We start from the raw sequence: 27,333 nt of genomic DNA on the forward strand, positions 1-27,333 counted from the left end.
CCGGCCTATTCGGGTGAGCGTTTCCACTGCAAGTTGGACCGCCAGGGGCCATGCAGGGTTCACACCAAACGTGGTATATTTTTGTGTTATCGTTTGACGTGAGCATTGACGTTTTTCTGTCCACCAATCAGTGGAATGTATCGTGTGACACCAGTAGCTCCGCCCTAACCGTACCGTACCGTACCATTTCCTATGGCCCTACATCTGAAGGAAGACCAGGAATGGTGCGGTTTGGTTCGGTTGTATGGGCCACTTTCATAATGGAAACACTCAAAATAGCGTACTGTACCGAACTGACCTGAACCGATCCGCTCAGTGGAAACGAGGCATAACATATTGCATGTGTTTGTGGAGGTTTGAAGTATTAAAGTGCAGCTCCCAGGTTTTTAATTGCATAGTTTCAGTAGTCCGGCTTGGACCAATGTAAGTATACATATGCTATAAACAAGCAAAAAATTGGGGGAGCAAACCCTGAACATGTATATCTAAAGCCGGTGCAGCTATGGACCAAGCAACATGTATATTAAAAAAGAATAGCGCAACCATGCAAAAGAAATGACTATTAAATATGGAGACAATCCATAAATAAAAATGGGGGTTTAGTCCCACCATATGGCCATATCGTGCTCAAGCCCACCACTGCGTCAAAGTACCCCATTATCAGTGGGTCCTACACTATCCATAGAAAAGGGGTTAATCCAGCCTCTCCAACCCTTGGAGACAACACTCCTTGCTGGGATGGATGTGCTAATGCACTACAAAGGACTCCTCCTGTATCTACTTGATGGTGGACTCTGATAGAGTACAGGTGTGTGTGGGGGGTGGGATGCTCAACCACAGAAGTCTGGTCAGACCCACTGATAATGGGGTACTTTGATGCAGTGGTGGGCTTGAGCACGATATGGCCATATGGTGGGACTAAACCCCCATTTTTATTTATGGATTGTTTCCATATTTAATAGTCATTTCTTTTGCATGGTTGCGCTATTCTTTTTTAATATACATGTTGCTTGGTCCATAGCTGCACAGGCTTTAGATATACATGTTCAGGGTTTGCTCCCCCAATTTTTTGCTTGTTTATTATGTATTCGGTCTGACCAGACTTCTGTGGTTGAGCATCCCACCCCCCACACACACCTGTACTCTATCAGAGTCCACCACCAAGTAGATACAGGAGGAGTCCTTTGTAGTGCATTAGCACATCCATCCCAGCAAGGAGTGTTGTCTCCAAGGGTTGGAGAGGCTGGATTCACCCCTTTTCTATGGATAGTGTAGGACCCACTGATAATGGGGTACTTTGACGCAGTGGTGGGCTTGAGCACGATATGGCCATATGGTGGGACTAAACCCCCATTTTTATTTATGGATTGTCTCCATATTTAATAGTCATTTCTTTTGCATGGTTGCGCTATTCTTTTTTAATATACATATGCTATACTTGTGGTACCACTGTAGAAGGGGAAAATAATTGAAGTAGTCACCACTACTCTGGTAATCGCTGATGTCTTCTGGGTCCTGTGCCAACCAGCTGCGGCTCAGTCGGCACTGGCGGCCATTTACAGAATACCTTGTATTTTTTTTTAGTCAATACAAGGTGTTCTGTCATTGGTAGAGAGGTGCAGTGGTCCAATCAGAGAAAATCGATGCACACATGTCCTTGATCCAGCTAACTCTCGGTTGTGTGGCCTCCTCAGTGCCCCGCAGTCGCTTGTCAAAATCTTTTTGGCTGGGCCTGCATATGCGCGGTACACCCTCCATTTAATTTTATGTAGACTTTGTATTTTGATGAAGTATGGAAAGCTAACTCCCCATAACCTAGATGCCCAACGTGAGAGTTTGGTGCCAAATGCGGCCCTATGGCACTTGTTGTGTGGCCCTAATAACCTCTAATGACAGGAGGCTGCTTAAGCCAGTGATGAAAAATATACTTTAACCTGACTTCTAGTAGTCAAATGGTTTGGTTTACGACTTTTAGCCTATATTCACTATTACCACGCTGTCCATCTCTTTTTATGTTTTTTCCTTTTATATTCTACAATGGTTCAGTTTGAAATATCAAAAATGGCACAAATACCTTATAAAGAGGCCATAGGGAGCACAAATGGTGGAAGCATTGATTTGTAAGGGGGTTGTAATAGTAGTGATCTCTAGTAGTCTCATGAGATGTGTCTCCAGTCTACCTGAATCCTGAAACATGTTCTAATCTACAGGTCTCCTGAAACATGTTCTAATCTACAGGTCTCCTGAAACATGTTCTAATCTACAGGTTTCCTGAAACATGTTCTAATCTACAGGTCTCCTGAAACATTTTCTAATCTACAGGTCTCCTGAACCATGTTGTAGTCTAGTCTATAGGTCTCCTGAAACATGTTCTAGTCTAGTCTACAGGTCTCCTGAAACATGTTCTAATCTACAGGTCTCCTGAAACATGTTCTAATCTACAGGTCTCCTGAAACATGTTCTAATCTACAGGTTTCCTGAAACATGTTCTAATCTACAGGTCTCCTGAAACATTTTCTAATCTACAGGTCTCCTGAACCATGTTGTAGTCTAGTCTATAGGTCTCCTGAAACATGTTCTAGTCTAGTCTACAGGTCTCCTGAAACCTGTTCTAATCTACAGGTCTCCTGAAACATGTTCTAATCTACAGGTCTCCTGAAACATGTTCTAGTCTACAGGTCTCCTGAAATATGTTCTAGTCTGCAGGTCTCCTGAAACATGTTCTAGTCTGCAGGTCTCCTGAAACATGTTCTAGTCTGCAGGTCTCCTGAAACATGTTCTAGTCTGCAGGTCTCCTGAAACATGTTCTAGTCTGCAGGTCTCCTGAAACATGTTCTAGTCTACAGGTCTCCTGAAACATGTTCTAGTCTACAGGTCTCCTGAAACATGTTCTAGTCTGCAGGTCTCCTGAAACATGTTCTAGTCTGGTCTACAGGTCTCCTGAAACATGTTCTAATCTACAGGTCTCCTGAAACATGTTCTAATCTACAGGTTTCCTGAAACATGTTCTAATCTACAGGTCTCCTGAAACATTTTCTAATCTACAGGTCTCCTGAACCATGTTGTAGTCTAGTCTATAGGTCTCCTGAAACATGTTCTAGTCTAGTCTACAGGTCTCCTGAAACCTGTTCTAATCTACAGGTCTCCTGAAACATGTTCTAATCTACAGGTCTCCTGAAACATGTTCTAGTCTACAGGTCTCCTGAAACATGTTCTAGTCTGCAGGTCTCCTGAAACATGTTCTAGTCTACAGGTCTCCTGAAACATGTTCTAGTCTGCAGGTCTCCTGAAACATGTTCTAGTCTGGTCTACAGGTCTCCTGAAACATGTTCTAATCTACAGGTCTCCTGAAACATGTTCTAATCTACAGGTTTCCTGAAACATGTTCTAGTCTACAGGTCTCCTGAAATATGTTCTAGTCTGCAGGTCTCCTGAAACATGTTCTAGTCTGCAGGTCTCCTGAAACATGTTCTAGTCTGCAGGTCTCCTGAAACATGTTCTAGTCTGCAGGTCTCCTGAAACATGTTCTAGTCTACAGGTCTCCTGAAACATGTTCTAGTCTGCAGGTCTCCTGAAACATGTTCTAGTCTGGTCTACAGGTCTCCTGAAACATGTTCTAATCTACAGGTCTCCTGAAACATGTTCTAATCTACAGGTTTCCTGAAACATGTTCTAATCTACAGGTTTCCTGAAACATGTTCTAATCTACAGGTCTCCTGAAACATTTTCTAATCTACAGGTCTCCTGAACCATGTTGTAGTCTAGTCTATAGGTCTCCTGAAACATGTTCTAGTCTAGTCTACAGGTCTCCTGAAACCTGTTCTAATCTACAGGTCTCCTGAAACATGTTCTAATCTACAGGTCTCCTGAAACATGTTCTAGTCTACAGGTCTCCTGAAACATGTTCTAGTCTGCAGGTCTCCTGAAACATGTTCTAGTCTACAGGTCTCCTGAAACATGTTCTAGTCTGCAGGTCTCCTGAAACATGTTCTAGTCTGGTCTACAGGTCTCCTGAAACATGTTCTGGTCTACAGGTCTCCTGAAACATGTTCTAATCTACAGGTCTCCTGAAACATGTTCTAATCTACAGGTTTCCTGAAACATGTTCTAATCTACAGGTCTCCTGAAACATTTTCTAATCTACAGGTCTCCTGAACCATGTTGTAGTCTAGTCTATAGGTCTCCTGAAACATGTTCTAGTCTAGTCTACAGGTCTCCTGAAACCTGTTCTAATCTACAGGTCTCCTGAAACATGTTCTAATCTACAGGTCTCCTGAAACATGTTCTAGTCTACAGGTCTCCTGAAACATGTTCTAGTCTGCAGGTCTCCTGAAACATGTTCTAGTCTACAGGTCTCCTGAAACATGTTCTAGTCTGCAGGTCTCCTGAAACATGTTCTAGTCTACAGGTCTCCTGAAACATGTTCTAGTCTGCAGGTCTCCTGAAACCTATTCTAGTCTGCAGGTCTCCTGAAACATGTTCTAGTCTACAGGTCTCCTGAAACATGTTCTAGTCTGCAGGTCTCCTGAAACATGTTCTAGTCTGCAGGTCTCCTGAAACATGTTCTAGACTGCAGGTCTCCTGAAACATGTTCTAGTCTGCAGGTCTCCTGAAACATGTTCTAGTCTGCAGGTCTCCTGAAACATGTTCTAGACTGCAGGTCCTCCTGAAACATGTTCTAGACTGCAGGTCTCCTGAAACATGTTCTAGACTGCAGGTCTCCTGAAACATGTTCTAGTCTACAGGTCTCCTGAAACATGTTCTAGTCTACAGGTCTCCTGAAACATGTTCTAATCTACAGGTCTCCTGAAACATATTCCAGTCTACAGGTCTCCTGAAACAACTGCTGAACATGAAAGCTGGATAGGTGCAAAAACTGTGAAAACTTATGAATTGTCCATCCCTTGAAGCCTCTGGGGCCAAAACCGTGCAAAACAGCTCCAAAAAAAAACTCCTATACCTTTTTAAGCATCAAACTTTGACTGTCTGAGCATGTGAACAGCATGTATTGAAAATAATGGGATTCTTGTTGCTGAGCTTTGTTGTGCATAGGCTTAGGCGCAAAAAACACTTGGGTTTGAATGAGGGCTGCAACAGTTCTCCCCTGCAAAAATTGTTCCCATTGGAAGATTCTCCCTCCTCTCTTATTCTGGGGACAACTCTAACGTATTGGATTTCCCCTCACTTTTCTTTCTCTGAAACAATGGTCACCAGGACAAATCGAGTAGGGAATCTTCCTAATGGGGACACAGACCGCAATACAAATCTGACAAGACGGTCTAACCCTTCTCCTCTCTATACAAAATGTTAAAAAAGGTTTTGACTAGAGTTGCAGTTTTAATACCCTAGTATCGCGCCCTACGTCATGTACTTTGGTTCCCAGTAAAAATGGAACCCAAGACCTCAACCCCGAGATTCTTATTATACCGTATGGTCTTGGCTGCCTGCTCCTTAGAATTCCACTCCCCCTAATGTACAGTAGGTTCAGTTTTCGATACTGCATTTCTACTATGATATAAAAGTGACCAGCCTCATTATTTGGGCAAAAATGCTACAGAACTGGTAAACACACACTACGTCATATGTATCTGGGCATGACTGCAGAAAAGGTGATAGGCTTACTTAGAAAAGCAGCTTTTTTTCTTCTGTAGCAAAGAAGGGGACTGTGATAAGACAGAGCTTCTGGAAGAAACTGCTGACACCAGCAAAACAAGCAAGGGGCAGAATACGCATAGTACGGGGTAACTAACGAGCAAGTCATTTAAAGGGTCAGTCCATCCAAAAATACATCTTCTGGTAGATGCTGTAGGTTTGCCTTGCCATATGACATGAGGATTCCAATTCTCCCTACTGGATCTTTTTATACAATATTGTATTATATGTTATATTTATATTATGACGTTACATTTCTATTGTATGTGGTATTATATTAGATGAGATATTATATTATATAAAATTGCACATCAAATCACATATAATATAGTATATTATCACATGTAACATAATATCACATATAAAATAGTATATTATCAAATGTAATATAATATAAATATAACACTATAATATAAATATAACATCAAATATAATATAATATCACATATAACTTTGCATATAAAATCACATATAATATAGTATATTATCACATGTAATATAATATCACATATAAAATAGTATATTATCAAATGTAATATAATATAAATATAAATAATAATATAAATATAACATAATATCACATATAACTTCGCATATAAAATCACATATAATATAGTATATTATCACATGTAACATAATATCACATGTAAAATAGTATATTATCAAATGTAATATAATATAACTATAACATCATAATATAAATATAACATCAAATATAATATAATATCACATATAACTTTGCATATAAAATCACATATAATATAGTATATTATCACATGTAATATAATATCCCATATAAAATGGTATATTATCAAATGTAATATAATATAAATATAAATAATAATATAAATATAACATAAGATCACATATAACTTTGCATATAAAATCACATATAATATGTGATATTATATAATATTTGATTTAAAATGATACTTTATTATATCTGTTATTATATTTGATATTATTTGATATTTGAAGTTATATTATATTTTATTATATGTGATAGTTATGTTATATGTGATATTATATTATATGTGATAACGTAATATATTTGATATTATATTATAATATTTTGATAAAATAAAATATATTATTATAATATAATCTCAAATATATTATATTATCACATATATGATAATATCAAATATAATATTAAATCACATTTAATATCATATATTTTCACATTATAGGAAAATATATTATCACATATAATATAAATAATAAATTAGATTATATAATCCCATATAATATATTACAAAAAATGTATATTAAATCACATTTAATATAATATATCACCTATAATAAAATACATTATCAAATATAATATACTACTGATATATAATAGATATATGATCGATATAAGGTGATATTATATTATATTAAATGTGATTTATTTTTATATTTGATATTATATTATATGTGATTATATAATAAAATGTATTATATGTTATAATATATTAAATGTGGTGTTATATTATATCATAATGGAAGTACACCTGTTGTGGCCATTATAAGGGGGTTTCCATATTTATAGTTGGCTTCCAGCCAAATTGCCCCTACTGCTTGGTAAGCCTGCAGTGGTTTTATTAGATTGCAAGCTCCTTTGGGAGATGAGGCTGGCTCAGCATTCTCAAAAGCTGCAGAAAAGGTGATAATTAACTAATTGGGCTCACCATTACGTCACAATCTCACTATGTGAAATGAGGACAAACCTAAACCATTCATTGCAGTTGTATTAAATCAGGCAGGTCCCTGCATGACATAGTTGATTGTAGATCTAAAGGAGATTGTGCAATTAGATGGTGTGGTGTATGGTCACCTTTGTATTTACCAAAACTATGAGGACATACCTAAACTATCCAATCTATCTGTATCCAATAGGACGTGCCCTTGGACTACATAGTTGTCATGTAGATTTAAATGTCACCATACACGTCACAATCTGACCGTATAATCCCTATACAATCAAGATCTACCAAAATAAGGCTTGCAGTAGCCTGCAGTACTTAAGCTGACCATTCATTATACAATTTTCTTATTCAATTTCCTTTAGATTTACCTTTAACTATGTAGTGCAAGGATCTGCCTGATTGCATACAAAGTGAAAGTGTTTAGGTTTGACCTCATATTATATGGTTTTGGTAAATCTAAAGGAAATTTGTACAAGAAAATTGTATAATGTATGGCCAGCCTAATGCCCCGTACACACGTGCAGATTATCTGAAGACTTTTGTCTGTAGACTTACCAAAACCATATAATATGAGGTCAAACCTAAACACTTTCAATTTGTATGCAATCCGGCAGGCCCTTGCACTACATAGAAAAGGTAAATCTGAAGACAAAAGTCTTCAGATAATCTGCACGTGTGTACGGGGCATTAGAGTCACCATACATGTTACATTCTGACTGCACAATTAAATTTAATATATCCAAAGCAATGGAATATGAGGACCTACCAATGAGGCTTTATCCAATCAGTCTGTATACAATCCGGCAGACCTTTGCACTACATACTTGTTGGTAGATCTAATGAAGATTGTACACTTAGATTGCAATGCATGTGGTAAGCCTAAAGGAGATTGTACAATCAGATCGTAACATGTGGAGTAAGCCATATGTGGTGCAACAAAACTGATCAATGTCCAATTCGCCATAATGGGAGAATTGTACAAAAATGGTATGTCCAAGCAAGAGACAACAGATAGGGACATTATCTTTTTTTCATTTCACCTTTATTTTCAGAGATTATAATACAAAACAGTCCAGAGCCTATTGGGCATACCCAGACTCACCAATAGAAATAGAAATAGAAACATGAGCAACACAACTATTCTACTTGGTCAACCGATTTTAATAGTTGTTTACCTATATTCTGTCTTTACTTGGAGACTCGGTATGTGTATACGGGCTCACTGCGGGGGTGGTCTGATCTAGGAGGTCACACTAGCTCCACAGCATGTCCGCACACTCATCGACCCCTTGGGGCCTGGTGTTGGACATTTTTCTTTGTCTAGTTTTTCCATTCCTCTCCTCCACGGGACAGAGCCAAAGATACCTAGATTTACTTCATCTCTTTACAATACCCACCAGGAGTATTGTATATCTACTATACATAATATATTTCTTTACCATCATTCCTTACCTATAGAGGAAAGAGTAGATCAGGGGTGTCCAACTCAATTTCATCAAAGGGCCGCATAAGCAGTATGATTGCCCTCAAAGGGCCAGTTGAATCCGGGGAGCGCTACATACAGAGTGCAGAGTTCAGGAGTGCATTAGGTACAGAGTGTAGGGTTTAGGGGTGCACTATGCACAGTGTGCATACCCAACCCCCCCCCCCCAAAGCTTTCTTGCATCTCTCTCTCCTTACTGGCCTGGCTCTAGTACCTACCTGTGTAGGAGGCTCTGCCTCGCCTTTCAAAGAGGTTGTTCTCTCTCTCAGCTTCTGGAGATCTGTCCCTGCCATTAGTGTGTGCAGGGATCTGTTGTGTTTGCAAGTGACAGCGGAGGGCCAGAGCCGGAGGTGGTAGAATGGAGTTTCACCATGATCCAGCTGCAGGACTGGGTGCGAGGGCCACTTGATAAGACCTGGAGGGCCAGATTCGGCCTGCGGGCCTTGTGTTTGACATGTGTGGAGTAGATAGAGGAGGGACCACACATGTATGGTATGGGTCTGCTCGATTCAAGACTATCAAAACAAGATAAGAGCCATGTCTCTGTAAATGTATATCACTTATGGGGTTCACTGCAGAGCCCCTTTGATTTAACAAATTTCCTTCCCTTTTACCTACCTTTCCCTCCTCCCCCCTCCCCCCCAAATAACAAAAAAACAATTGTATACAGTAACTTTCCTCTTCTCCCTTCTCCTTTCGTGGGACGTTTACTAAAATGTCCTATTCTACTGCATCTCTGCTTCCTCATATCTAGCTCAACTAACTGCGAGTGACTTATATTTTGTTGATAGAGTAAAATCAATCCATTGGGACCATGTTTTGTGCAAGCATGCTTCCTGCCTATTTAACGATGCCGTAAACTCATCCATTTTCATAATCTCATTTACTGCTCTAATCCATTGGCCCACAGTAGGGATAGATGGGGATTTCCAATGTGTTGGCACACACACCCTAGCCGCGTTTAAGAGATGTCTCACATTTTTGGTATTTACTTTTGGAGAGAGAGTTGAGATGCAGTAAACAAGCTGCTGGGTTGTGATCTATAACAAAACCAGTCATTTCCCCAATCAGAGTGCCTATATTTTGCCATTATCGGCGTATCCGAGGGCATGTCTAGAATATATGGAAAAGTGTTCCCCTATCTTCTCCACATCGCCAGAAAATAGGGTCTATGTTCAGGAATATGCGATGTAAGATCTATATCACCCCGTCAGTATCTTATATTCAGATTCCTGCATTCTAGAGGATATAGATGACTTATGTGCAAAATAGAAAATAAAATCTCTCTGTTCTGCAGAGATTGTTATATTTAGATCTCTTTCCCATGCGGCTATGTATGGTGGAATATAGGATTCCGAGGGAGTAGTCATATTTGAATTGCTTGCCATGGCGGAAGAGGTGGTGAGAGCATTAGTTGGATATCCATTGTGGATTTCCATCCTCCCAAATCCCTAAAATCTTGAATTCTGAACGTATTCACTGATATAAATTGACAAAATTTAGGGCCACAAAGCCCTGGTGGAAATTCTGGGTTTCCAAGCACTGGTGACATATTAGATCAGCCTTTCTCAATCTTTTCAACACAGAGGAAACCTTGAAATAATTTTCAGGTCTCAGGGAACCCCTGCTAAAAATGACCATATTTACAACTCATGATACAATAGTGTGATGGTCAGTGGAATGAATGGTCCTTTCATTTGTGGACATTGGGAAGAATTACCTTCTTCCAGACAGCTAAAAAGATCAATGGTGTCAGGGGAACTTATTTGAGAGGCAGAATTTGCTCATTGCTCATGGAACCCCTAGCAAACTCTGGAGGAACCCTAAGGTTCCAGAGAACCCTGGTTGAGAACCACTGTATTAGAAAGTGATGAGGTGTTTATCATCTTTGATTTAATCGAGCGAGCAATTTTATAGGTGGTACCTATAATAGGGTGTACTTTTACTTGATTTGGACATTTATTTCTAAACCCAGGTAGGGCCATAAGGGGGATAGACGTAATAGATTGTTCAATGGGTATCCAACTCTTTACTCTTGTATGACTACACCAGTCTAGAATTTTAGATAAATGTGCAGCTTGGTAGTACTGAACTGGGAATCCTATACCCCCCTGTATCTTTTAGGCATAGTAAGCGTATCTGCCTTGATCCCAGGTGGGCAACCCGCCCATAAAAATTGTATAAACTCACTTTGAATTTGTTTTAAAAAGTTAGTTGGAACTGTCCCCGGTAACGTTTGAAAAAGATACAGCAGCCGAGGCAGTACAATCATTTTTAAAATACTATTTTTCCCAAACCACGTATGTGTCAAGCTCCGCCATCGCCTAAGGTCACTTTTAGTGTCCATTCACACTACCGCGACTTGTCAGGCGACTTGTCAGCCTGACAAGTCACGGTCCGTCGCGGTCCATGCAGTGCTACAGGACCCGTTCTAATAGGAGCGACACAAGTCGCTCCGATTTAGAAATAGGGTCCTGTACTACTTCGGGGTGACCTCGAGGCGACTTGCATAGACATTCATTATATGAAGTCCGTGCAAGTCGTGCTGAAGTCGCGTGCACGCGACTTCCCAGGTCGCCCCCGAAGTCGGAGCGACCTAGTGTGAACCAGCACTTAATCTTAGTGAGCAATTGTGGAAAGTTATACTGAAACGTGTTTGTTACAGAGCGTGTGAGAGATATTCCCAAATACTTTAGTCCCTCCGTTATCCATTTAAAACAAAAAACTAGATTCCACTACAGCGCGTCTCGCTTCTGGAATTGTAATATTCATTGCCTCTGATTTAGCATGATTAATCTTCTAATTAGATCATTGTGAATATCCGTCTAGTTCTGTCAGTAAGTTTGATTTTGATAGTTCTGGATTGGTAATAAAAAAGAGTAAATCGTCTGCAAATGCAGCTACTTTATGGGATATCTCCCCAACCTGTATGCCTGTTATATCTGAATTGCCTCTAATATGTCTTAGCAAGGGCTCTGAATATTGAAGGGTACTCCTCATAGTTATGGCTGGAATACATGGGCCGAATATCGCCCGATCATTCGACCAACGACTTATGAAAAAGTGTTCGTTCGTCGAAAATGTTGCCAACATGCATGGACTGAATATTGCCCGACCGTTTGACCGCCGACTATCGAAACAGTTCATGCGTGATGATGTTCTACAGATTTTAAATGAACGACCTTAACGCCAATGTATAGAATGTTGTTCGTTCACAAACGAGACGACAGAATTTTTCTTTTTTTCAAACTGGATTTTTCGTTCACAATATCGATATCGGTCACTGATGGCTGGGCATTAACGAGTAGAATATCAGCCGATCCTTCGCTGAATGGAAATTTTCGGCTGATTTTCTTATCGTGTATTCCGGCCACGAATAGCCGGTCAGGTTGAAAAAAGCCACAAGTCCATCTGGCTCAACCAATAAAAAACAAAAAGCAGTAAAGAAAACCCAACCATACAATCCCATATACACAATCCTATACCCACAATTGATTCAGAGGAAGGCGAAAAAAAACCCCAGCAAAGCATGATCCAATTTGCTACAGCAGGGGAAAAAAATTCCTTCCTGATCCCCCGAGAGGCAATCGGATATTCCCTGTATCGACTTTACCTAGTACCCAGTTTTATTATGTACACCTATGAAAGAATCCAGGCCTTTTTATAGCAATCTAGTGAGCTAGCCAGAACTGGAGGGAGTCTATTCCACATTTTCACAGCTCTTACAGTAAAGAAACCTTTCCGTATTTGGAGACGAAATCTGTTGTCCTCTAACTCGTCCTCTAACTCACCCTATCAAATGCCTTCTCGGCATCTGTGGAAAGAAGCATTGTTGGCATTTAAGTAGACCCACACAGGTGAATAATGTTCAGAGATCTAATAGTATTATCCCTTGCCTCTCTGCCAGCCTGATTGGTCTATATGGATAATTCTTTTAAATAGGGGAGGAGTATTATTGCCATTAGCTTTGTAAACAATTTTAGATCTATATTTAGTAGAGAGATTGGCCTGTAGCTGGCGCAAAGAGGACTCTGTCTGGTTTCAACAAAACATTTATATTGCGCATGAGAAGTATCCTTCGGAATAGGGTTACCCTGTAATATTGAGTTGAAAGCTGATATCAATTTAGAGGCCAGGGTTTGATTAAATGTTTTATAATAAAACAGTGTGAACCCATCAGGTCCTGGAGCCTTTCCAACTGGCATACTCGTTAGGGCCCTATTAAAGTCTTCTTCTGATATAGGTTTAAGTACTATTTCTTCTTCGCAGGAGAGTTTTTGGGAGAGAGGAGTCTATAAGATATGTATTTATTAGATCTTCTCTCTGGACAGACGTCGTATGGGATGATTTATCTGGAAAAATGTATAGAGCTGAGGAAAAATCTTTAAAACAGTTCGCTATTCCTGCCGATTTGGTGATGTTTTTGATTCTCCATAGACGTAATGGTTTGAATGGGGGCCTGTGTGGACGGAGTATGGATGGAGCATGCTAGGAGTCTACCTGCTTTATTACCAAATTCGTAGTACAAGCGCCTACTATAAAGCATCTCTGTTTTGGCTCTAGATAGCAAGAGGGGGTTCACCTGCTCCCGTAAATTAGCTAGCTCTGCTGTTAATTGCATCGCTTGTGGGTTTTTTATGTTGGATTTCAATAAAATGTATGCGTGGTAGTAGTGAGTTCAGTTTTTCATAATCTCTATCTCTATCGATCGACTTGTGTACAAACAGCCTTTCGGGTTTTTCCCAAACTATCAGAGCCGCCAGCAGTAATCGTATTCTGATGGGGAAACCACCATAAGAATACAATAGCGCAGTAGGGGGAGGGGATTCTCCCATCTACGTTTTTTCGTTCAACCCGCTCGCCTTAGACAAGCCATAGATTATACAATTTTTGTGGTTGAAGGGAAGAAAATCTTTTGATTCCCCCATTAACACACTCAATGTGGAGGGGGAATCTCTAACACCGAGCTATTGTATTCTGACAGTGGGAGACTTCCCCACCATCAGAATACAATGATCACTGCTGGCGGCTATGAAAGAAACGGCAGCGACCATACAGAAAAAAGCCAAAAGGCTGATTGTACTGAAGTTGATCAGTTGACTTTAGTACAACCAGCCTGCCCATAGATGGACTAAAATTTGTCTGGTTCCTGCTAAACCGGCCAAATTTTGATCTGCCTATGGCCGGCCCTAGCTTTGTGCTCAGATTACCTACACTATATTAACAAAAGTATTGGGACGCCTGCCTTTACACACACATGAACTTTAATGGCATCCCAGTCTTAGTCCGTAGGGTTCAATATTGAGTTGGCCCACCCTTTGCAGCTATAACAGCTTCAACTCTTCTGGGAAGGCTGTCCACAAGGTTTAGGAGTGTGTCCATGGGAATGTTTGACCATTCTTCCAGAAGTGCATTTGTGAGGTCAGCCACTGATGTTGGAGAGAAGGCCTGGCTCGCAGTCTCCGCATCCCAAAGGTGTTCTATCAGGTTGAGGTCAGGACTCTGGGCAGGTGAAGACAAGTTCCTCCACCCCAAACTCACTCATCCATGTCTTTATGGACCTTGCTTTGTGCACTGGTCCAAATCATTTGGTAGAAGGGGGAGGGGGGATTATGGTGTGGGGTTGTTTTTCAGGGGTTGGCCCCTTAGTTCCAGTGAAGGGAATTCTTAAGGTGTCAGCATACCAAGACATTTTGGACAATTTCATGCTCCCAACTTTGTGGGAACATTTTGGGGATGGCTCCTACCTGTTCCAACATGACTGCGCACCAGTGCACAAAGCAAGGTCCATAAAGACATGGATGAGTGAGTTTGGGGTGGAGGACCTTGACTGGCCTGCACAGAGTCCTGACCTCAACCCGATAGAACACCTTTGGGATGAATTAATATGGAGACTGCGAGCCAGGTCTTCTCATCCAACATCAGTGCCTGACCTCACAAATGCACTTCTGGAAGAATGGTCAAACATTCCCATAGACACACTCCTAAACCTTGTGGACAGCTCTCCCAGAAGAGTTGAAGCTGGTATGGCTGCAAAGGGCCAACTCAATATAGAACCCTATGGACTAAGACTGGGATGCCATTAAAGTTCATGTGTGTGTGAAGGCAGGAGTACCAATAGTTTTAACAATATAGTGTAACTTGGGTAACGCTAATTAAATTGTATGGAGATTGTACAATACAATCAGATTGTATAGTGTATGGTCAGCCTTAGAGCTCCAACTCTGTATATGTCTATTAATCTTCAAATATTGTAAAAAAATTCTAAGCATCTCTGTTACATGAAAAGGCTTAAAAATGCTGAATTACAACATACAACTTGTAATAAAAAGGAACACAAAGAGGAACTAAAACATTAAGAAACATCATTCTATTTCATGCATAGTACAGATGAAATGCTCCCCAATCTGATCATTGTATAGAAAGTCAGTAGATTGTCTTACCTGTTGCCCTGCACTGAGGACGAACATGAAGTGATGAACATTAGTGGTGCAGTCGGTGGAGAAGTGTTTTGGCCCCTCCCACAAACACTTGTGATTGGCCCATTGAGTTTCACAACTTTTAAAAGAGAAAAAAAAAAGTGGAAGCTCAGATAACACATCTGCCTTGTAAAAAGAGTAGCAATGGAAAGGGTTAACAAAAAAAAAAATGATGATGACGTCATTGCTATGGGTGGTTGAAATTTAGATGAAGGATAAAGAAGAATGTTCTTTAAAGGATAAACCCACCCTTAGAATTGTTTTTATACTTGAATGTTTTGTGGCAGCGAGCTGCTGATTAGTTAAAATTGGAAAAAACATCAATGTGTACTTCACAAGGGTTTAGTGACTTTTGCACAATAATATAGAAGTGACATTTTGGTTGATATGATTTTAAAGTCCTATAAAAGGGCCAAATCCACCAGCAATGTGTCTGTCGTTACATAGTGAGCTATGAGAAAATCTTTTATATTCTTAACTGCAGCATTGGAACTGTTCCGTTCTGTGCTGCAAAACTTGGGGATGAGACCCACCTGATAATTTTTGCCTCTGTTATTTTATTATATATATATATATATATACACACACACACATATATACACACATATACATATATATATATATATATATATATATATATATATATATATATACTTTTAGCAAAAAAATCTTTTTTTTTTGGGGGGGGGGGATACACTTTTTTATATACAAATTTTAATACAAAAAAAAAAATATATATATATATATGTGTGTGTGTGTGTATATATATATATATATATATATATATATCTATCCCAATCTTTTGGTAAAATATGAAGGATGATATTACGAGTAAATAGACAACTACAATACTTCAAATCTTCCATAGGCTGCTCTTTAAACAATTTGACAGGTTACCAATTAAGTGTTACAAATTAGAATTATTATTATGCCACTAGAATTATTGCTCTCGCAATAACATTTGCAGCGGTACCTCACAAGTGTGGTGCAAATACCGCCTACATATGCGTGCGCCACCTACGTATGCGTTCGCGAGCACAGGCGGACTGGGGGGGGGCGCTTTAAAAAAAAATGTATTTTAGTATTTCTTTTTTTTTCTTATTTTTACACTGTTTCTTTACATTTTTTTTTAATCACTTTTATAAATGTAAACATCCCTTGTGACAACAATAGGCAGTGACAGGTAGGGCTCTTTCACACGGCCGCTCCGCTTGTCCGCAAATCATCCTATTTTTTTGCGGATGGTTTGCGGACATAATGTAAGTCAATGGCATTGCGGATGTCAGTGGAATACCATCCGCTGACATCCGATTTTCTTCCTTTCAGTTCTGTTCCATTTTTTGGAACGGAACAGAACCCTATTTTTCCTCCGTTCAAAAAACGGAAAGAAAGGAAAATCGGATGTCAGCGGTGTCATCCGCTGACATCCGCAGTGCCATATACTTACATTATGTCCGCATATCATCCGCAAACGGATGGGATGATATGCGGACATACGGAGCAGATGACACAAATGTCATCCGCTCCGTGAAAAAAAAAAAGTCCCGCAGCGGACACAAACAGCGGAGCGGCCGTCTGAAAGAGCCCGTACTCTTTACGCCCCTTTGTACAACTGTACAACCTTGTATGACCTGAAAGTTGCGCAACTTTGACGCAACTTTACTGCGCAACTTTGACGCAACTTTACTGCGCAACTTTGACGTGACTTTGATACGACTTAACCACTTAAGCCCCGGAAGATTTTACCCCCTTCCTGACCAGGGTCTATTTTGCGATTCGGCACTGCGTGATTTTAGCGGACAATTGCGCGGTCGTGCGACGCTGTACCCAAATGAAATTGACGTCCTTTTTCCCCCCAAACAGCTTTCTTTTGGTGGTATTTGATCACCTGTGCAATTTTTTTTGGTCATGCGCTATAAACAAAAAAAGAGCGACAATTTTGCAAAAATAACAATATTTTTCACATTTTTTTTATATGAAACCCCCCCCCCCCCAAAAAAAAATGTAAAAATCAAAATTTTTTAACATTTTAGGCCAATTTGTTTTCTGCTACATATGTTTGGTAAAAAAAAATCGCAAAAAGCGTATTTTGATTGGTTTGCGTAAAAGTTATTGCGTTTACTAAGGGAAAGATTTTTGTCATTTTTATTGTTTTTTTTTTTTTTTAACGAGTAATGGCGGCGATCTGCGATTTTTTTTTTTTTTTTTTTTTGCGGGACTGAGACATTGCGGCGGACAGATCAGACCCTTGACTGACATTTTTTACACTTTTGGGGGTACCAGTGACATTACTACAGTAATCAGTGCTATACATATACACTGTTACTGTAAAAATGACACTGGGAGGGAAGGGGTTAACTTTATTGGAGAGGGAGGGGTTAAGTGTGTCCCTAGGGGCGTGCTTCTTACTGTGATTGGATGTGGCTGTGTGTGTAACAGCACAGATCAACGGTCCTACATAGCAGGACCGTATGATCTGTGCTGTTACACAGGGGAGACTGACAGGCAGCTTTGTTTACATTAGCCGCCTGCCTTTCTCCCTCTCCACCGACGATCGCGAGTGACCGGCGGACATCGGGTCCGCCGGTCACACGCGCAAGCTTCTTAGGGTACGAGCGGGGGCAGGAGCGCGCCTCTGGCGGCGCTCGCTCGCCCTCTATTGGCTCCCAGGCTAGTGACGTACCGGTACGTCACTTTGCCTGGGAGTGGCTGACCGCCGCCGTATATAGGCGGCGGTCGGCAAGTGGTTAAAGCAATACCTCTGAGTTCTTGAGGTCTATGGACCTCAAGTCGCATCAAAGTCGACCCAAAGTAGTGCAGGGACTACTTTGAAATCGCTGCAACCTAAAGTCGCACAGATATGAGAATGGTACTCATTAGAAATCATGGGGTATGACTTGTCACGTGACTTTGCAGTCCAAAGTCGCAGGACAAGTCGCACATGTTTGAAAGGGGCCTTATGGAGATGTAGGGAGATATGTATGGAGCTACATGTACGTGATTTGACTACAAGTGGTAGTATTTTTATTGGACTTTTTTCAACTTAATTAACTATGTTACAGAAGCCACTTCCATTTATGAATTACTGATCTACAGTATAAGAGTTCACAATAACAGCTGCAATAAATGTTATTTATATTTTTCCAAAAAAAAAATGTTATAACTTTATTAAAAAAAAAAAAAAATGTAATGAATGATGGTATTTTTTAAATTGAAGTATTTCAGAAAAATGCCACATGGCCATTAGAGGGCGCTAACAATCATAGGAAATAGACACATTATAGACAACTTTGGGTACCATAGTTGTCATTTCACAGGCACGCACAATTTCAAACCTTGACATGTTTGGTATCTATTAACTCGACACAACCACTTTATTTGTATTTTACCAAAATACGTGGGTATTATATTGTGTTTGTATGCACTTAGGCTCCATTCACACCTGGGCGTTTTCAGCTCCAAAAACGCTCAAAAGAAACGCTTCCAAAACGCCCAACAAGTAAAACCCCATTCATTTAAATGGCCCCTGTTCACATCTGAGCGTTTTGCAAAACGCCTGTAGCTGAAAAAAGTACATGAGCTTCTTTTTGGGCTGATTACCAGCGTTTTTGATAGATGTCAATGAAAAACGCCTGAAAAAATTGCGGTAAAAATCGCGGTAAAAAACGCTACGCTCAAGTGTGAATGCAGCCTTAGTGTATTTTGTTTTAAAAACAAAATATAGGTAGTCCGTCTCTGCTGACGTCAACATGTAATTTGTGGGAGTCGTCTCCTTCCTCTTCATTTCTCAGCAATGTTTGCGATGAAGCTGTATGAAAATAACCCCCCCCCCCCCCCTCCTGTACTGCAGACTTTTTTTCAGCGGGAAGGCGGTGGTATGCAATTCCTGTACCTCCAACAATGAATGATTGTACTGGCAAAGGATGCTTGGGCATGCTGGAGGGTCTATTATTGCTGGTGGGCAATCTGTTGTTGCTGGGAGGGGGGTTCATGTTGCTGGGTGGGGGGCTCTATTGTTGCTGTGTGGAATCTACTGTTTTGGGGGAGATATGTTGTGGCTGGCTGCTTGATGGTCTATTGATCCTGGCTGCTGGGGGAATCTCCTGTTGATGATTGGGATCTATTGTGCATGGGTAGATCTATTGTTCCTGGTGGGGGTATTTTGTTGCTGGGGTGCTTGTACATGCTGGAGGGTCTGGTATTGCTGGTTGCTTGAGGGTGTATTGTTGCTGGCTACTGGGGGGATCTACTGTGGCTGACAGGGATCTATTGTTGTTTGTGGATGTATTTTGTTGCCTAAGTGCTTGGGCATGCTGAAGGGTATATTATAGCTGGTGAGGAATCTATTGTTGCTGGGAGGGGGGCTTAGGTTGCAGGGGAGGAAATCTGTTGTTGCTGGGAGGGGATTTACTGGTGTTTGGGGGGGTCTTTTGTTGCTGGGGTCCTTGGGCATGCTGGAGGGTCTCTTATTGCTGTTGAAGAATCTATTGTTGCTAGAAGGAGGGCTTATTTTGCTTGTTGGGGGGGGGGGGTTGTTTCTGGGGGGATCTACTGGTGGGGGGGTGTCTGTTGTTGCTGGGGGAAGGCCTATTTTCACTGGCTGCTTGAGGGTCTATTGATCCTGGCTGTGGGGGGATCTCCTGTTGCTGACAGGGGTCTGTTGTTGCTTGGGTGGATTGACTGTTTCTGGTGGGGATATTTTGTTTCTGGTGGGGGTATTTTGTTTCTGGTGGGGGTATTTTGTTTCTGGTGGGGGTATTTTGTTGCTGGGGTTCTTGGGCATGCTGGGGGTCTAGGGTTCATTATTGCTGGTGGGGGAGATATTGTCGCTGGGTTTAAACTGCTGGGGGGTCTATTGTGGCTGGGCGGGGGGGGGGGTTCTACTGCTTTAGGGGGGAAGCCTATTGTTGCTGGGTAAATTTTCTCTTTTGGGGGAGGTCTATTGTCACTGGCTGCTTGAGGGTCCTTTTTCTGATGGGGTCTGTTGTTGCTTGGGTGGATCTACTGTTTCTGGCAGGGGATAAATTATTGCTAGTGGGGGTTTTTTTTTCCCGGGTGCTTAGGCACGCTGGAGGGTCTAGGGTTTAATATTGCTGGTGGGGGGAGCTATTGTTGCTGGGCTTATGTTGCTGGGATGATGTCTATTGTGGCTGGCGGGGGAGTTCTACTGCTGTAGGGGGAAGTCTATTATTGCTGGGTGGAATCTACTGTTTTAGGGGAGGTCTATTGTCACTGTCTGCTTGAGAGTTTATTGATTCTGGCTGCTGGGGAATCTACTGTTGCTGATGGGGGGTCTATTACTATGTGGCTCTCTAGTTGCTGATGTGGGTCTACTGGTGCCAGTGGGGGTATTTTGTTTATTATTATTCACTCATCTGTAGAAGTCCAGAACCAAGCAGTGTCAGACTGATCTATATCTGGTGAACAGAGCAGGTATATCAGAAAACTTCACTATCTCTTTATATTCTCCCTGTGTCATTACATTAACAGCTCCAACTTCTCTCCATCTGGGACATACAAAGACACCAGATCATCAGCTGACTTCTACTATGTTTGACTGCAAATTACCTTTTATTGGTTGGCTTTTCTGTGTTTGTCAGATGTTATTCAGGCTGCTGTAAAGACACCCAATCACTTCTACATACATAAAGTTGATACCTCCCTGTTCTGGTCCAAGCCTCCACCCCTGAGGGCCCCACTTACCATTGGTTGTGTGCAGTGACAGCTTCCTGGTAGGATAGCTCAGGTGGGTTTAGACTAGGACCTGAACACGCATAAGCTCATCCCTAATGCAAAGTGAACACTAGTTCCCCAATCTTCTCTGGGCAGTGTGAACCTGGAAGTGCTCAGCTCTGAGCATTTCTGCATTCACAGCTGTCAGAATCCTGGCTGGAAAGGACTGGCTACAGACTATGTTTGGTCAGTTGGAGGGGACGACACAGGAAATATCAGGAATCTTAAAGATCCCTGATGCCTTCATAAATAGGTAAAGGTAGGTAAAGTTGATCCAGGGAATATCCAATTGCCTCTTGGGGGATCAGAAAGGATTTTTCCCCCCTGTTGGAGGAAATTGGTTCATGCTTTATTGGGATTCTTTTCACCTTCTTCTGGATCAACGGTGAGTGTAGGATTGTGTATGTAGGATTGTATATGTAGCACCCTCCTAGTTAGGTGCTAGTCAGAGAGTGTAGTTTTGGTTATGTCTGCTTATCAGAAGAGCAGCAGGCAAAACATATGTGCACTCTGCTTATCAGGGAGCAGGATTTATAGTCAGGTCTACTCAGTGTGCCCAGTGTGTATTCATCTGGTCTTAGGGAGTGTCCCCAGCTGATCCAATGGGGAGGAACGTTGGATGCTGGAGGAAACCTGACCAATGGTACACAGGCTTTTGGTACTGTCCCAGTGGGTTGGCACAGACAGTGGTGCATTATGGGGCAGGGTATAAAAAGCCATGGTCACATGAGGTAGAGGTCTTTGGGCGGGAAGCAAAGTCCCAGAAGGAGGGTGGTGGCTACATCCTCTTCTGTAACATTTGGTGGTGGTCACAGGCAGTCGACCTGGTATACCAGGGGCGTGAGACTGAACCCAGAGGTCCAGGAGAAGCTGACTACAGGAGTTGGGGCACAGCAGAATCTGGAAAAACAGTGTCCGTGAGTACAGAGGAACTTGCCCGGGGGTCTGCTCTGGAGTGTAGAGTCAGTGGACAGGTGTCAGCTAGCCCAGTAAGAAAGGGGATACTAGGGGAGTACCCTGAAGAGAAATGTAATAGAAGCACTTACCTCATCTTCATTCCAGTGGCAGGATGAAGCAGCGGCCTTGCCGCATTCTCAAGTCAGCAGTCCTGCTGTGTTGATACAGCTGCCATAAAGGCACTGAGTGGAGTGCCGTTTTGGCAGCTCAGCCGCATCAACACAGCGCGCTCCTGCCTGAATACCTCTATACCTATCAAATGAGCAACCCTGAAGAAGATTGTAAACCCTCACTTTGGAAACGCATTGGATATCTCATCTCAATATTGTTTTAGGTTGAGGATCTGGTAACTATATTGTTGAGCTGCTATCAACACAGGTACAGAAAGCCTTATTCTTTTTAATATTCAATACTTTTTAATCTGATATTAAACAATATAAACTTTATGACATTATTCATGTTTTTGGAGTTTTTATTTGTCTGGCATGCCCACAGACCTCTATGAACAAGCATTCCCAAGTATCTCCCCATCTGCGCATCTGCCAATTCCAAAAACGAGAGCGCAAACAGATTGCCTACATGTGTGTAGGAGAATGGGGGTGCATTTATTATTTTATTTACTATATTTTAAATGTAACACTTTTTTTATGAATAAATGTATTTAGTTTTACATTTACTCTGATTGCTATCACAAGGGGACTAACATTGTCCCTATGTGATAGCACGGAGCAAGTGACAGATTCTCTTTTTATAGTTACATAGTTAGTCTGGTTGAAAAAGGTCCATCCAGTTCAACCAATAGAAAGGGAAAAAATGTATACAATCCTATATACACAATGCTATACTTACAGTTGATCCAGAGGAAGGTGAAAAGAATCCCAATGAAGCATGAACCAATTTCCTCCAGCGGATGCCCCCAAAAGGCAATCGGATATTCCCTGGATCAACTTTATCTACCTTTACCTATTTATGAAGGCATCAGGAATCTGTTTGATTCCTGATATTTCCTGTGTCGTCCCCTCCAACTGACCAAACATAATCTGTAGCCAGTCCTTTCCAGCCGGGATTCTGACAGCTGTGAATCCAGAAGTGCTCAGAGCTGAGCACTTCCAGGTTCACACTGCCCAGAGAAGATTGGGGAACTAGTGTTCACTTTGCATTAGGGATGAGCTTATGTGTGTTCAGGTCCTAGTCTGAACCCACCTGAGCTATCCTATCAGGAAGCTGTCACTGTACACAACCAATGGTAAGCGGGGCCCTCAGGGGTGGAGGCTTGGACCAGAATGGGGAGGTATGTAGAAGTGATTGGGTGGCTTTACAGCAGATTGAATAACATCTGCCACAATCTGAGAAGCCAACTGATGAAATTTAACACAACCTGAGAGTTTGCAGAGTGTAAACCCCCACTTTTGAAACGTGTTGGATGTCTCAGCTCATTATTGTTTATGGTTGAGGATCTGGTAACCATATTGTTGAACTGCTTTCAACATAGGTAATGAAGCCATATTCTTTTTAATATTCAATACTTTTTAATCTGATATAAAACAATAGAAACTTTATTACATAATTCATGTTTTTGGAGTTTCTCTTTGTCTGGCATGCCCACAATAGACCCTACTGTATTGGAGGGCATGTTTTGATGCTTTGATTAGGATGATGGCATCCTCACAGCTTTCCACCATTTACATTTGTGTTCATAGATTTCTGGGGCTGTGCATCCGTCGTTGGGTGCATCCTGCCACCTGCAGGACAGATGGGGGAGGACAATGGTGTCAGCAGTTGAACAGGTGGGCATTTGTTTGGGGAACAGAGCATAGTATTTTAATTTATTAGGAACACTGGGGAGCTTTTTGGGAAATGTGTGTAAAGGTGAACTTACCCTTTAAGGCCTCATTCACATGTGCACTGAGAGCTGTAGTCTGAACTTTGTGTGTGTTTATGTGGCTTGAGCCACCAGGTGCCAGCAGGTAGCCCATTCACATCCATAGGGAGGCAGCAGCTGCACGGGTGGTGTGCGTTCAGGACGCTCCTGCACACTTGTATGGCTAACAAATTGGGATGAGTACAAATGTTTCCCCTTTTGTAGTAAATTAGACTCCTTTGTAAGGGGATGCTTCTGCAGATCCTGTAATGAGAAGCTGTCTTTGCCGACCTCTCAAGAGTATAAGTACTTCGTTTTTCAAAATGAAGGTTTCCACACTCCACAATATCATATTTTATAAGTCGTGGTAGTAGTGGCATGCTACTGCAAAGCATCAAAGGGAAGGGGACCTGGGGGTCTGCTGAGGTACAAGTTTTTTTTTTTTGTTGTTTTTTTTAGGGAGGTGTCACAAAGATTTACCAAAACAGGGGCACACAGAATCTGGTGCAGCTGTACATCATAACCAGAGATGTATAGTAACTAAGTAGAACTACTTCACTACTGTACTTAAGTACCGAAAGGCGGTATCTGTACTTTCCTGGAGTAGAATTTTTTTCTCCTACTTCCACTTTTACTTCACTACATTTTTTCGATGATTTCAATACTTCTACTCCAATATTTTTTTTTTTGTGCTGCATAGTTACTCGTTACAATTATAAAATTACCACTGCCAGAACAGTAGATGGCAGGTTTCATGAAGCTCAAAACATGTGTATTATCAGTGCAGAAGAAAATAAATGCTACTGTATGTATAAATAAAAGCTGCATTTGAAATAATAAAAAACAATATGATGTTCAAACTTTTGACTTCTTTCTTTAATAACTACATAACACAGTACTTGTACTTTTACTTTCAGTACTTGAGTAGCAATTTTTTTTTTCAAAACTACTTGTACTTTTACTTTCAGTACTTGAGTAGCAAAATTTCTAAAAAAACTACTTGCAATACTTAAGTACAAAAAATGTTGAATACTTTAGTACTTCTACTCAAGTCACTTTTTGATCGAGCACTTCCACTTCTACTCAAGTCACTTTTTGATTGAGCACTTGTACTTTTACTCAAGTATGGGTTTTGAGTACTTTATACAACTCTGATCATAACCAATCAGCTTCTAACTTCAGTTTGTTCCATTATGCTTTGACAATAAAACCTGGAAGCTGATTGGTTACTATACACAGCTGCATCAGTTACTGTGTGCGCCTGTTTACCGTATTTATAGGCGTGTAACACGCACCTCAAATTTAGGGGAGAAATTTTAGGAAAAAAGCTTCAATTTGAAATAAACTGCATTGAACTTTTTTTTTTTTTTATCAAATGCAGCCTTACCAGTGTTTATAAATGCAGCCTTGCCAGCGCAGTGTCCACCAATGCAGCATCGCCAGCGCAGTGACCTCTATTGCAGCCTCGCCAGCGCATTTTCCACCAATGCAGCCTCGCCAGCGCAGTGTCCATCAATGCAGTCTCATCAGCGCAGTTCCCATCAATGCAGTCTCGCCAGCGCAGGTTCCATCAATGCAGCCTCGCCAGCGCAGTGTCCACCAATGCAGCCTCGCCAGCGCAGGTTCCATCAATGCAGCCTCGCCAGCGCAGTGTCCATCAATGCAGTCTCACCAGCGCAGTGTCCACCAATGCAGCCTCACCAGCGCAGTGTCCACCAATGCAGCCTCACCAGCGCAGTGTCCATCAATGCAGTCTCGCCAGCGCAGTGTCCACCAATGCAGCCTCGCCAGCACAGTTTCCACCAATGCAGTCTTGCCAGCGCAGTGTCCACCAATGCAGCCTCACCAGCGCAGTGTCCATCAATGCAGTCTCGCCAGCGCAGTGTCCACCAATGCAGCCTCACCAGCGCTGTGTCCATCAATGCAGTCTCGCCAGCGCAGGTTCCATCAATGCAGCCTCACCAGCGCAGTGTCCATCAATGCAGTCTCGCCAGCGCAGTGTCCACCAATGCAGCCTCACTAGCACAGTTTCCACCGATGCAGTCTTGCCAGCGCAGTGTCCACCAATGCAGTCTCGCCAGCGCAGGTTCCATCAATGCAGCCTCACCAGCGCTGTGTCCATCAATGCAGTCTCGCCAGCGCAGGTTCCATCAATGCAGCCTCACCAGCGCAGTGTCCACCAATGCAGCCTCACTAGCACAGTTTCCACCGATGCAGTCTTGCCAGCGCAGTGTCCACCAATGCAGTCTCGCCAGCGCAGGTTCCATCAATGCAGCCTCACCAGCGCAGTGTCCATCAATGCAGTCTCGCCAGCGCAGTGTCCACCAATGCAGTCTCGCCAGCGCAGTGTCCACCAATGCAGCCTCACTAGCACAGTTTCCACCGATGCAGTCTTGCCAGCACAGTGTCCACCAATGCAGTCTCGCCAGCGCAGGTTCCATCAATGCAGCCTCACCAGCGCAGTGTCCATCAATGCAGTCTCGCCAGCGCAGTGTCCACCAATGCAGTCTTGCCAGCGCAGTGTCCACCAATGTAGCCTCGCCAGCACAGTGTCCATCAGTGCAGTCTCGCCAGCGCCATTGCACAGATCAACGATATATTTAAAAAAAAAAAGGCCAGCCAGCGCTGAGAGGCAGACGGGGGCGGGCCGGGCCAAGGAGAAGGGAGGACGAGCAGCCGCTGTCATCTGAAGTCCCAGCGCCTATGATAGACGTCACAGTTCCTGGCATTGGGCCACTGTGCTGTCTATCATAGGAGGCGAGACTTCCTATGACAGCAACCGCTCCTCCTTCCTTCTGCTCGGCTCGGCCCACCCCCCTCTGCCTCTCAGCACTGCCTGGCCTTTTTTTTTTTTTTTTTATATATCGACATATAACACGCTGTTTTGCCCTCCATTTTTAGGAGGAAAAGGTGCCTTTTTAAAAGGCCGATTAAATACGGTAAATCTCTCCCAATGTTTTTTTTTTAACTGTTTTTATTCTTAAGCTATGCGAGAATTTAAAGTATAACTAAAGGCAAAACTTTTATTTTAGCTTTGGAAAGAATGCAATGATTAGAACGCCTGTCAGCTTTTATTTCTGTCTTTGGGGTCTAAGTATAAAACGCTCTCGGTGTGAATGTGACAAACATGAGAAAATTGTGGTATTTTCTAATATATGTAGTCATCATAGTATAAATACGTATCAATAATGCCACCTAGTGTCCATATTGCCTTTTTTTTTTTTCATACATTTTAGTGTTCTCTTCCTCCCTTCACATCACCCCTCCCACTGCAGTGCCCTCACTTTTGCCCTTATAGCAGTGTCACCTGTCCCCTTCACATCACCCCACCCACTGCAGTGTCCTATGCCCCCCCCCCATAGCAGTGTGTCCTCTGCTCCCCCCCCACAGTAGTGTCCTGTGCCCCCCTAAAAAAGCAATGTCCTCTTCCCCCCCTTCACATCACCCCCACTCCACTGTAGTGTCCTATGTCTCTTT

At 41.9% G+C, this 27,333-nt stretch overlaps 2 protein-coding genes across 2 annotated transcripts in view; one reads left to right on the forward strand and one right to left on the reverse strand.

Annotated features, from left to right (window-relative positions):
• The window catches only part of ALAS2 (5'-aminolevulinate synthase 2), a 57,376-nt gene extending 42,000 nt beyond the window's left edge, over nucleotides 1-15,376 (reverse strand). The window contains exon 1 of the mRNA XM_082264518.1: nucleotides 15,270-15,376. The gene's annotated coding sequence lies outside the window, so the exon portion shown is untranslated. The remainder of the gene's footprint in view (nucleotides 1-15,269) is intronic.
• The window catches only part of APEX2 (apurinic/apyrimidinic endodeoxyribonuclease 2), a 226,327-nt gene that overhangs the window by 90,764 nt on the left and 108,230 nt on the right, over nucleotides 1-27,333 (forward strand). The gene's annotated exons all lie outside the window — the stretch shown is intronic.

The sequence above is a fragment of the Pelophylax lessonae genome, assembly GCF_965119305.1.
Source record: "Pelophylax lessonae genome assembly, chromosome: 7".
NCBI classification, from domain to species: domain Eukaryota; kingdom Metazoa; phylum Chordata; class Amphibia; order Anura; family Ranidae; genus Pelophylax; species Pelophylax lessonae.